Below are 12,228 nucleotides of genomic sequence, written 5' to 3'. Positions count from 1 at the left end.
GGGAACATGATCATATGGGAAAGAAAGTCATCTTTATGTGAATTCCCAAGTGACAGTGTAGGGACCCACTAAGTTGTTAAGTGTTGTAAGGCCTGAAGCTGGCCAGCTTTGAGGTGTCAGTGACTTGTAAGGGCACTAACAAGTCTGTCAGTTGGGAGCAGAGTTGCTAGCTGAGAGTTCTGACCTTCACAAAGTTCTAATTGGATTAGCGAGGGAAGACCCCCTCCTTTCTGAGAACATAGGAAATACTGTAAACCTCAAAAACTCTATTGCTACAACTTCTGTAATTTTCTTAAATGAATTCTTAAACATGATGTTTAAAATGACAAAATTTAATCAGTTCAATAACATATAGGTCCTTGATCATGAAAATATGTGTAATTGGTTATTAATCAACTTTTTGTTCTCTAGATTCATTGTAATTTCAAGACATTTAGGATTTAGAAAATGGAGTAGCCCTTTCTTTGAGTAAGTTCTCAGAAGACAAAGAGTTTTTAAAAAACATGCTTTTCTGTAGGGTTGCATGGGCTTTAGACATAATAAATGCTCAATAAATGTTGATTTTATTTATTTATTTATTTATTTTGGAGACAGTCTCCCTCTGTTGCCCAGGCTGGAGTGCAGTGGTGTGATCTTGGCTCACTGCAAGCTCCTCCCCCTGGGTTCACGCTATTCTCCTGCCTCAGCCTCCCGAGTAGCTGGGACTACAGGCGCCCACCACCACGCTGGGCTAATTTTTTGCATTTTTAGTAGAGAGGGGTTTCACCGTGTTAGCCAGGATGGTCTCGATCTCCTGACCTCGTGATCCGCCCGCCTCGGCCTCCCAAAGTGCTGGGATTACAGATGTGAGCCACCGCGCCCAGCCGATTTGATTTAGTTTTAATCTTCCTGTTTTGCATGTGACCTAGGTAGGAAACAGAGTCCACAACCAATAAGCCTCAATAAATAAACTCCCCTGACTTTTTGGAAGACAGCCTCAGTCCTCAGATGGAAGGTAAAATCCATACCTCCAATGTCGTTTTGAAGTGTTTGGATTCAAATGTTTGCTAGGAATAAAAACAGCACATTTACAACAGGCTAGGTATCACAGAAAATGCCAGTAGTTGATGTAACCTCTCTTACGTGTGAGGAGACCAGATCTTAGTATAACTTATGAGCTGCAATTTACTGATCTTTGTGGCTTGCCTATGTATATAGTTTTTTCTCCCACAAAAGAGGAAAACATCCCTGCAGAGATTGAGGAATATCTCCTAATTTCCAGTTCTTAAATCCTTCCCCTTCCCTTATAGTGTTCAGGAAAATTTAGGGATAGTTCCAAGGGCAGGAAAAGCCCCTAACTCATAGATGACTATGCCACAATACTGTTCAGAGACTGTTTCAAACTGAATAATGGTAGTAATTTTGGACACTTGTCTTTGAGAGTTTATGGAATTCCTAAACGTCATAGATTGTATAGTGCAGTGCTTCTCAGAGTTCAATGAGTGTATGAATCACCTTGCAATTTTGTTAAAATGCAGATTCTGGGCCAGGCGCGATGGCTCACTCCTGTAATCCCAGCACTTTGGGAGCCTGAGGCAGGTGGATTATGAGGTCAGGAGTTCGAAACCCAGCCTGGCCAATATAGTGAAACCCTATCTCTACTAAAAATACAAGAAAATTAGCTGGACATGGTGGTGTGTGCCTGTAATCCCAGCTACTCAGGAGGCTGATGCAGGAGAATCATGTGAACCCGGGAGGCAGAGGTTGCAGTGGGCCGAGATTGTGCCATCCAGCCTGGGAGACAGAGCAAGATTCCATCTTATTAAAAAGAAAACAAACCAAAAAACCAGATTCTGATTCAGGAAACTGGATGGAACCTAAGGCCGCATTTCTCATAGGCCTCTCCTGTTAGAGCTGCTGCTCTGCAGCATCACTTTAAGTGACAAGACACTAAAACACAGGTTCTAACTCAACTGCACACTAAATTGCCTGAAGGCACTAAAAAAGAGTCCCCCTACTAAATAAACTATATTTAAACAAGCATTTGTTTTCTTACTTGAATTAATCAAAACACACGAAGTTGCTAATTAGACTTCCTGATCAGTGTGGGCTCACTGGTGCTAGCACACTGAGTTGGCATAAGCTCCAGGAAGGCCCAGAGCGGAGTCCTTCACACACTTCTTACGGTCAGATATGTGGTTTCCTTTGGATTTTTTGAAATGTGGAAATTGTTCACTGATCCTCACTTGCTCTATTTGTGAATCTGGATCAGAGTCCACTGATTGTGTAATGAGAGAACCCCAGATTGTGCAATCTGGGAGCAGATCTCACCTGCAAACACATGTGTAAGAGGGAATCTTACCAGCTGCAACAGAGTTCTTCGCAGTTCTCTGTTTCAGAAATTATCTTTTGGCTACATTTTTTTTTGTCTGCCTTTCTGCTCAAACAAGCAAACACTCCCCTTGATCCCATCCAACCTCATGACTTGATATGCATGAGAACTAGGAGCTTGTGTTGGGTAGAGTGAAGGATAAGCTATCAGAGAAGGCTTCTGAGAAGAGCTGCATATGTTAGGGTTTGGATAATAGTAGGGGTTCTTCAGCTGGAGAAGGGGGAAAGGGGCATTCTAATGAAGAGAAAATACTCTCTGCAAAAGGTTGATGGCATTAGAGAAGTGTGGGGCTGGAGGGTGTTCATGGGAAAGGGATGGGAAGGGGACAGAGGGAGATTTAGTGGATGATAAGGCTACTGAAGTTGGTCCAAATTGGGAAGGGTGTTAGATATCCTGTAAGAAATTGTCTCTAGGCCAGGCGTGGTGGCTCACACCTATAATCGCAGCACTGTGGGAGGCCAAGGCAGGTGGATCGCCTGAGTCCAGGAGTTTGAGATCAGCGTAGACAACATGGTAAAAACCAGTCTTTACAAAATTAGTCAGGTGTGGTGTCGTGTGCCTGTAGCCCCAGCTACTGAGGAGGCTAAGGTAGGAGGATTGCTTGAGCCCGGGAGACCGAGGCTGCAGTGAACTGAGATTGCAACACTGCACTTCAGCCTGGGCAACAGAATGAGACCTTTTCTCAAAAAAAAAAAAAAAAAAAAACCCCACAAAAATTTATGTTGAAACTTAAACCCAATGTGACAATATTGAAAGGTGGAGACTTTAAGAGGTGATTGGATCATGAAGGCTCTGCCCTCATGGATGAATTCATTCAAGATTAATGAATTTGTGGGCTACCATGGGAGGAGAACTGGTGGCTTTTTTTTTTTTTTTGAGAGGGAGTCTTGCTATGTCGCCCAGGCTGGAGTGCAGTGGTACAATCTCAGCTCACTGCAAACTGTGTCTCCCAGGTTCAAGTGATTCTCTTGCCTCAGCCTCCCAAGTAGCTGGGATTACAGGTGCCCACCACCATACCTGGCTAATTTTGGTATTTTTAGTAGAGATGGGGTTTTACCGTGTTGGCCAGACTTGTCTCAAATTCCTGACCTCAGGTGATCCGCCCGCCTCGGCCTCCCAAAGTGCTGGGATTACAGGTGTGAGCCACTGAGCCTGGCCTGAACTGGTAGCTTTATAAGAGGAAGAGAGACCTGCAGTAGCATGTTTGCATGCTCAGCTCCCTCACCATGTGGTACCCTGTGTCACTTTGGGACTCGAGTCCCCACCAGCAAGAAGACTTTCATCAGGTGTGGCCCCTTAACTGTGGACTTCTCAGCCTCCATAACTCTAAGGAATAAATTCCTTTTTAAAATAAATTACCCAGTTTCAGGTATTCTGTTATAGGTAGCAGGAAATGGACTAAGGCACATGCATTCTAAATATTAAAAAATGCATACTTGGGTCAGGTGCAGTGACTCACACCTGTAATCCCAGTGCTTTGGGAGGCTGAGCAGGTGGATCATAAGGTCAGGAGATTGAGACCATCCTGGCTAACACAGTGAAACTCCGTCTCTACTAAAAATACAAAAAATAAGCTGGGCGTGGTGGCGGGCGCCTGTAGTCCCAGCTACTCAGGAGGCTGAGGCAGGAGAATGGCGTGAACCCAGAGGGTGGAGCTTGCAGTGAGCCAACATCGCGCCACTGCACTCCAGCCTGGGTGACAAAGCGAGACTCCGTCTCAAAAAAAAAAAAAAAAAAAAAAGCATACTTAAAAGGAAAGGATAGAAAAAGATATACCATCAAACAGTAGGCATAAGAAGCTAAGTGAGGCTGGGTGTGGTGGCTCACGCCTGTAATACCAACACTTTGGGATGCTGAGGCTGAGGTCAAGAGTTCGAGACCAGCCTGGCCAACATGGAGAAACCTCATCTCTACTAAAAGTACAAAAAATTTGCTAGGTGTGGGTGGCACATGCCTGTAGTCACATCTACTAGGGAGGCTGAGGCAGGAGAATTGCTTGAACCCAGGAGGCAGAGATTGCAGTCAGCTGAGATTGCGCCATTGCACTCCAGCCTAGGCAATAAGAGCAAAACTCCATCTCAAAAAAAAAAAAAAAAAAAACCACAAAAGACAAAAAACAAGAAAGCTGAGTGGACAGCTCTGTTAGTATCAAGAGGGCAGAAGTAGAACTAATGGAGCAGAACTCTAAAGAAGCCAATTTTAGCTTTATGGGAGATAGAAGTTTCTAATCCTCATCATTGGCCTGCTGTGGAAGGAGCTGCTTGTAATGACAACAGATGTCCCTGGAGACATGCAAACAAGCTAGTCTCGCTAGAGAAAGAGCCTTCTTGCATGGGGAGGTGGATTAGATGACCCTTATCTCCTTCCTGGAGCTAAGACTTGATTATAGTTGTTTTGTTTTTACAATAATTGTGATTCTGTTTTTCTTTTGTGACTACAGAAACAGGTGTGTGTTCATTTTATAACATTTAGACAATTTTTAAATACCCAGAAGAAAATAAGTCATCTGATTGTTCCATTCAGAGATACCTACTGCTAGCATTTTGCTACAGAGGCCGCGTCAATCTTTTGAATACACATATTTCATTCAATTTTGACGAAGTGGGATACTAACCATCATACTGTATTGTACCTGCTTTTTTTCCTTTTAAAAATTATTTTATTTTGTACCTGCTTTTTTATTAATCAAAAACCCTGATATTATGAATATCTTCCTTGTCATTAAGTATTTTTTGTAAAACAAGAAGGTGAAAGCTTATTCAGTGGAGGGGGTGGTAGTGGTGGTGGGAGGAATTAGAGATCAGTGTTAGAAATTCAGAAATAAAGAGAAGTATTTAAAGTGAGCTCTTCCCACTCCCATCCCTCTACTTTCACTATCCCAAGAAATCTCAGGATTTTGGTAGCCATATGTGTGGAAAACAAGCCAGGAAAACGATCTCTAGTTTGGATGATTGGTAATGGGTGCGTAAATGAAGAGCCAAGAGGAAAGGAGTGGGTTGGAATTGGGACCATTCAGATTAATTCTGGCCTGGTCTGGCCTCGGGCCATTTCTCAGGCTGTCTCTTTCTCTTCCCTGTTTCCCTTTCCTTTTGAAAGGCATCACTACTCCTTCACACTCAACTGATGTTTGCTATTCAACAAATTATTAATAAGGCTGATCTTATTTTAATGGGTTTATTACTGATCTTCACAGTTAAAACACACATGATAAAATATAAAATGTTTTAGTTTTGTGTTAGCCAAGTCCCTCCTGATCTGCTCATAGGAAGCTCTCTTTGAATTCTGCCTTCTGCTTTTGTTCCCAAGGAAGGAACTAACTAAACACACTTTTCCCCTAGTCTTTTCTAATCCCTTCTTTGGTGAAGGAGATATTGTCTTCTTCCTGTATGGAGAAACCACCCCTTACCCTAGAAGCAGCTAAGGCTCATTGATAGGTATCTCTCAGCATCTGTTGTAACTACATCCAGATGGGGTGGATCTTATTGTGTAGACACAATAAGAACATGTTCTATTTTGGACAACCTCCCAAGTGCCTTTTCATCCCCAGGAAACTGTTTTGGGGCAGCTGGAAAGAATAGTCTTGGAGTTACAGAGAGAAGTTTTGGTTGGAGTTACACATTTAGAGAGTTACTGATGATACTGTACAAGACAGCATTTAGATTGAGAAGAGACAAGTAAGGTTTGTTAGAGCTCTATCCTGGATCCTGGATGTGTGAGCAGAAAGAATTGTAAAATAAGATTGAGTTGCTCAAAGTCCGTGGAGAGCCTTTCATGGAAGGTGGTCACTGGCATCACAAAGGAAGCCGACTTCTCTTGGTGTAAGAAGCTTGGTAGTGATGGCAGAAGGAGACTGGGTGGTAGCGCTTACGGGGAAGAAACCAATGTATTGGGAGAAATGGCTTGTTCTGGGATGCGGGTAGGGAATATAGATGATGAGCCTGGAGCATCCTGTAGTAACAGAAAGGAAGGAGTGCTCGAAACACAAAAGGATGGGGCAAGGAGCCAACCTGAAGGGGCTCCCAGTGGCCAAGGCTGGAACGATCTGACAACAAAATCAATCATGTAGTGGATTATGACACAAAGTCCAAAGGAAATATCTGTGAGACCATGCTCATATAAATACATAATTGAATGAATAAATAAATGGGGAAGAGGCAAATCTTTCTTAGAGAAGAATTTCAAATATGTATAGCTATTTCCACCCCTTTTCCTGTGTCTGCTTCATTGTCTCCCTCCTTTGAAGGGAAAACATCAGCCAAAACCAGATAAAGGAACATTCTACAGGATAGCCAGCCCAAACTCCTTAAAACTGTCAGTCATGAAAAACAAGGAAAAACTGAGAAATAATGCAGTTTTAGGATACCTTGGGTTGCATCTTGGACCAGAAAGATGTCATTGATGGAAAAACTGGTAAAGTCAAAATAAAATCTAAAGTTTAGTTCATAGTAACATACCAATGTTGATTTCTCAGTTTTGGCAAGTGGCCAATTGTAGTGTAAGATGTAAACAGTGAGGAAACTGGCTGGGGGTATAATTATTTGCAACTTTTCTGTAAATCTAAAGTTATTCTAAAATAAAACATTTATTAAAAAATAAACTCTGTGTGTGTGTTGCAGAGGAAGTGGGGGAACTTGAGCTTGTTTGTAGACTGATAATAAGTAATTGGTATATTGTAGGCTAATATCCCTGATTGATCAGGGTATTAGGGTAAGGAAGGGCATGTTTTATTAATGCACAAATAGGAGGAGATATGGAAAATTGTAGACCAAATCAGGTAAAGGAAAAGACATTGAGTGAAGAGGTAAAGTTGAAAAGTAATTTCTATACGTTTTTGCTTGTATACCTCCTACAAGAATGTTGAAAAACTGTAAATCTTTATTCTTGAACCAAACAGTTGAATCAGATTTACTTTTTTAGAGAAGTCCAACTTCTGATGGCCCTATCCATCTCATTTCATAATTCTAATTTGTATATAGTCAGGCATGAGGACGCTGCCACAAGCTTGTTACCTGGACGTGTTTAATGAGGATCTATCTATTAATATTGATTTAACCTTGGGGACTCTCCTTCTACAGAGAACTGTTCCTTTGGGGGTCTTGGAGGTATTTACACCTGGAGCAATGCACCATTTTAATATTTATTTGGGCTGGATGAGAGGACTACTTTCCTTTTTCTACTTCTTTTTTTTTTTTTTTTCTGTGATGGAGTCTTGCTCTATTGCCCAGGCTGGAGTGCAGTGGTGCAATCTCAGCTCACTGCAACCTCCGCCTCCCAGGTTCAAGTGATTCGCCTACCTTAGCCTCCCAAGTAGCTGGGACTACAGGTGCACGCCACTACGCCTGGCTAATTTTTTGTATTTTTAGTAGAGACGGGGTTTCACTGTGTTAGCCGGGATGATCTTGATCTCCTGAGCTTGTGATCCACCTGCCTTCGCCTCCCAAAGTGCTGGGATTATAGGCGTTAGCCACCGCACCCGGCTCGTGCTTTTCTGTTTCGAGTGGAGAAAAGCAAGTGGGAAGTGAGAGCTTGAATCCTGGTTGTAAGAAAGAGGACATTTGGATATTAAGGATCTAGAAATAGATTTACTTAAAACTCTCTTTGCCCTTAGTTCGTGAGAATCTCCAGATAACCCCAGTTTAAAGATAAAGGCAGAGAACCTGGAAAGTGTGAAATAAGGATAGGAGGACTGCTTTGTGTTGAGGTCACAGCTGAAGGGAGAGCCAGTTAATTTCCAGTGGTGCTTATTAGCAGTCCTCCTTGCTGTCTGCCTTCTGGGGAGTGCCCGTTTTTATTTTCCTCCTTTATCTCCTCCCTTTTCCTGTGTCTGCTTCATTTGAGATCTTCAGTGACAACCTTGAGCACCCTTCTTTTGGCAAAGTGATTTTAGCAGTGTCGTGGTTAAACATTATTCCATTGAAATGAAGTAGCAGTTCTTAGGGGATTTGACCTATGTAACTTTTAGACCAAAAATGCTACAAAGAGTAGAGTTGTTGAATGACCACTGTGGTACAAATGCATATGTTGAATGAGGTATTTTAGAGTTCTGAATAAGGCAACCTGTTTAAATTGTCTCTTTTCTTTTTCTTTCTTTCTTTCTTTTTTTTTTTTTTTTCCAGAGATGGTCTTGCTCTGTTGCCCAAGCTGGAGCGAAGTGGCTCACTGTAATCTCAAATTCCCGGGCCCAAGTGATCTTCCTGCCTTAGCCTCCTGAGTAGCTGGGACTACAGGTGTGAGCCACCATGCCCAGCTAATTACAAAAAAAATTTTTTAGTAGAGGTGAGATCTTGCTATGTTGCCCAGGCTGGTCATCAACTCCTGGCCTCAAGTGATCCTCCCACCTCAGTCTCTCAAGTGCTGGGATTGTAGGTGTGAGCCACCAGGTCTGGCCAACTCTTAAGTTTTTAAAAGGGCAATGAAGTTTTTTTTTTTTTTGAGATGGTGTCTCACTGTGTTGCCCAGGCTGGAGTGCTGTGGTGCGATCTTGGCTCACTGCAACCTCTGCCTCCCAGGTTCAAGTAATTCTTCTGTTCCGGCCTCCTGAGTAGCTGGGACTACAGGCGCATGCCAGGATTCTTGAGACAGGGTTTCAACATGTTGGCCAGGCTGGTCTCAAACTCCTAACCTCAAGTGATCCGCTTACTTCAGCCTCCCAAAGTGCTGGGATTACAGACATGAGCCACCGTGCCCAGCTGGGCAATAAAGATTAACAGGCGATGTTACTCCTTATTTGTAGGGTAAATTGGCAGGACCGGGTCCAGAGATTCTTAACCTGAAATCTACGGAGCCTCACGTGCTTCCTAAATGGGTTTCAGAGGAATCAAGCTGCATGGAAGTTTAACAGAGGTTGTGCCTCAGTGTCCTCAAATTTCATCAGAAAGCCAAAGAATACTGTGCCCCTCAAAGGTTAAGAATGGCTTTTTGTTCAGTTTCACTGCTGATCAAGATGATGGGTTGGATACAATGGTGTTCTCAAAACACTTGGAAATAATAATGCCCATGTTTGTTTTGTGGTGCTTTTTTAGCCACATACAGTATCCAAGTCACAAACCATTTGTCCTATACTTAGTAATTTTAGATGTATTGTAAATCTAGTATCATCCCACTTGTTTCAAATTACTCCCATTAATTTACATTACAAACCATTTTGAGATCCCAGGTAATCTCAGGTGTAATTCTAATCTGGTATTGATTCCATGTGTCTTTGGGGGTAAATATTTGCTATATTAAAAAAATATTTTCCATTTATTTATTCATTTATTTGAGATTAGGTCTTGCCCTGTCATCTAGGCTGGTGTTCAGTGGTTCCCTCATAGTTCACTGCAGCCTTGAACTCCTGGGCTCAAGCAGTCCTCTTGCCTCAGCCTCCCAAGTAGCTAGAACTACATATCCAGCTAATTTTTAAATTGTTTTTTAATAGAGACAAGGACTTGCTATGTTGCCCAGGCTGGTGTCAAATTCCTGCCCTCAAGCAATCTTTTTACCTTGCACTTCCAAAGCACTAGGATTACAGGCATGAGCCACCATGCCTGGTCTATTTCCTCATATTTATGTGCTGTCAGATCAATTAACATAGTTCAAAAAGTATAATTTTAATATTATCAATGTTACATTTCTAGCCTTTGCTAAGTGGACATTTTATGAGTAAGTGCTATGATGAAATATTTTTTTTCAGCAATTATGTCTGATACTAATTTGTTTATGGCATAAATGATCACGGTTGGTATAGATAAAACAGCAAGAGAAAAATGGGGAAAACCAGCCACCAAAAAATTCTTGAGAGTAGACTTTTGCCTGGTTTCCTTGAAGGCTTACCACTTTACTATTGCAAAAGAAAATATGTGTACAAATGTATTTTGTTGTCTGATACAGATTTTTTACAAATGAAAATAAATGCTGGCCAATTATGGTACTTAAAATTATTCAAGGATTATAAATCAATACTGAATCAAAAACCTCTTAAAATTATTTTCTAAATAAGCATGATCTAGGTAAATGGTTTTCAAATATAAGCAGACCACAAGCATCACCTGTAGAATTTATTGAAATGCATATCCCTGGGACCTCACCCCACAAGGATTCTATTTCAGTAGTTCTGCAACTAGGATCTGGAGTCTGTTTTTAACATATGCCCTAGGTGGTTTGACCACATTTTGCTAAAACTGATCTAGGTGCTAAGAGGTTACATGGAATAGCTGTAATGTATAACACCTTTAATTAAAAGAAGATTTGATGAGTGTGGAGAGGTGAGGGAGACATGGAAGTATTAGCAAATGATATGGAATAATTTTGCACCTCAATTACTTTGAAACCCAAAGAGCTTTTGTATATGTACATTTTAGATATTGTTATTTACTACATTAAAAATTAAAAATTGAGGTATTTAAAATATTTATTTTTAAAAGCCACTACATATTGACCTAAATAAAACCTTTATAAAACTGATTTTCCAAAATTAAAAAAAATATTGAGAAAGAATGGCATTACTTTACATTCATGCAAATCTCTTTACTGTTTAGCTTAATAGAAGACAGCTAGATTCTCATACAGGTTATCCAAAATGCTTGGGACCAGAATTGTTTTGGATTTCAGATTTTTTCTGATTTTGGAATATTTGCAGTATATATTCTTGTTCTTTTGAGCGTCATGTCAGTACTCAAAAAGTTTTGGATTTTGGAGCATTTTGGATTTCAGATTTTCAGATTTGGGATGCCCAACCCAACCAGATTGAATCTGATTCTCTATTCAATCTTTTGCAATGTTGTTTTGGTTGAAGTCTATAAAGAAAATTCAACTTCACACAGAAAGAGGATGAGTATTTTTAATACCTTCTTTGATATTATACCAAACCTCCGTAAGTGGTAGTTTCTTAAAGGTTAATTGCATTGTGGATACATTAAATGTGATACATTAAAATCAGTTGGTCCACTTTGCACTTTTTTTCAAGGTATCTTTCATCCATGCATGATTTTCATTTTTAAGAGGGAGTCTCACTCTGTCACCCAGACTGGGGTTCAGTGGCACAATCTCAGCTCACTGCAACTTCTACCGCCCAAGTTTCTGGGATCACAGATTGGTACCATCATGCCCAGCTAATTTTTTGTGTTTTTGATTGAAATGGGGTCTCACCATGTTGTCCAGGCTCTGGTATCAAACTCCTGAGTTTAAGCGATCTGCCTGCCTTAGCCTCCCAAAGTGCTGGGATTACAGGCACCCGGCCTACCCATGTATGATTTTGTTATACTATTGGTCATTTGGAAACTAAGGCAGATCTTCTCATATAACTTTGATCACTGTCACCCTGATCTCATCAGGAAAGTCTTTTAAGTATTGGTGAATGAAGCTGGCAAGATTATGTGGCAGATGTAAAAAGTCTTCCAAAGTGCTTGAAAGCTCGAATTTCATCATTGGCAATAAGTACTGTCAATTGTTTTCCTCAAAGAAACAGGCTCAACTTTGTTCATTTTTAATAAAATGTCTGCCAAATACCCAAGTCAGAATAACTACGGTTTGTGAATTGTTCTTTCAAGTAAAAATGGTAGTCCATGAAAAAACAGCTAGCTCAGCTTGCAACTCAATTACACAAGTGCTTTTCTTCGAGACAGCCATTGTACTTCAGTGTGCAGTGGACTGCTTCATGGGTACTTCCATTTTGTCACAAAGAACATCAAAAAGACCCATGCTCAAGGGTCAAGATTTAATGAAAGTAATAATTCTGACTGCTTGCTTCATTAAAGACAATCATAAAGGAAACTGGCTTAAAAAGAAAAAAACCTAACGTGTGGTAGTGAAGAATGCAGTGACTACTAGTTTCATTTGCTGCCACTGCTTTGATTAGTGCGAAGGCGCCAGCAGTTTCC

The 12,228-nt window shown here is 41.0% G+C and overlaps 1 protein-coding gene across 5 annotated transcripts in view; it reads left to right on the top strand.

Moving 5' to 3' along the window:
* Positions 1-12,228, top strand: part of AFF1 (AF4/FMR2 family member 1) — a 214,738-nt gene that overhangs the window by 62,194 nt on the left and 140,316 nt on the right. The gene's annotated exons all lie outside the window — the stretch shown is intronic.

Source organism: Trachypithecus francoisi, unplaced genomic scaffold (assembly GCF_009764315.1).
Source record: "Trachypithecus francoisi isolate TF-2019V2 unplaced genomic scaffold, Tfra_2.0 Lachesis_group1, whole genome shotgun sequence".
In the NCBI taxonomy this organism is placed as follows: Eukaryota; Metazoa; Chordata; class Mammalia; order Primates; family Cercopithecidae; genus Trachypithecus; species Trachypithecus francoisi.
This window is presented reverse-complemented; position numbering and strand designations above follow the sequence as displayed.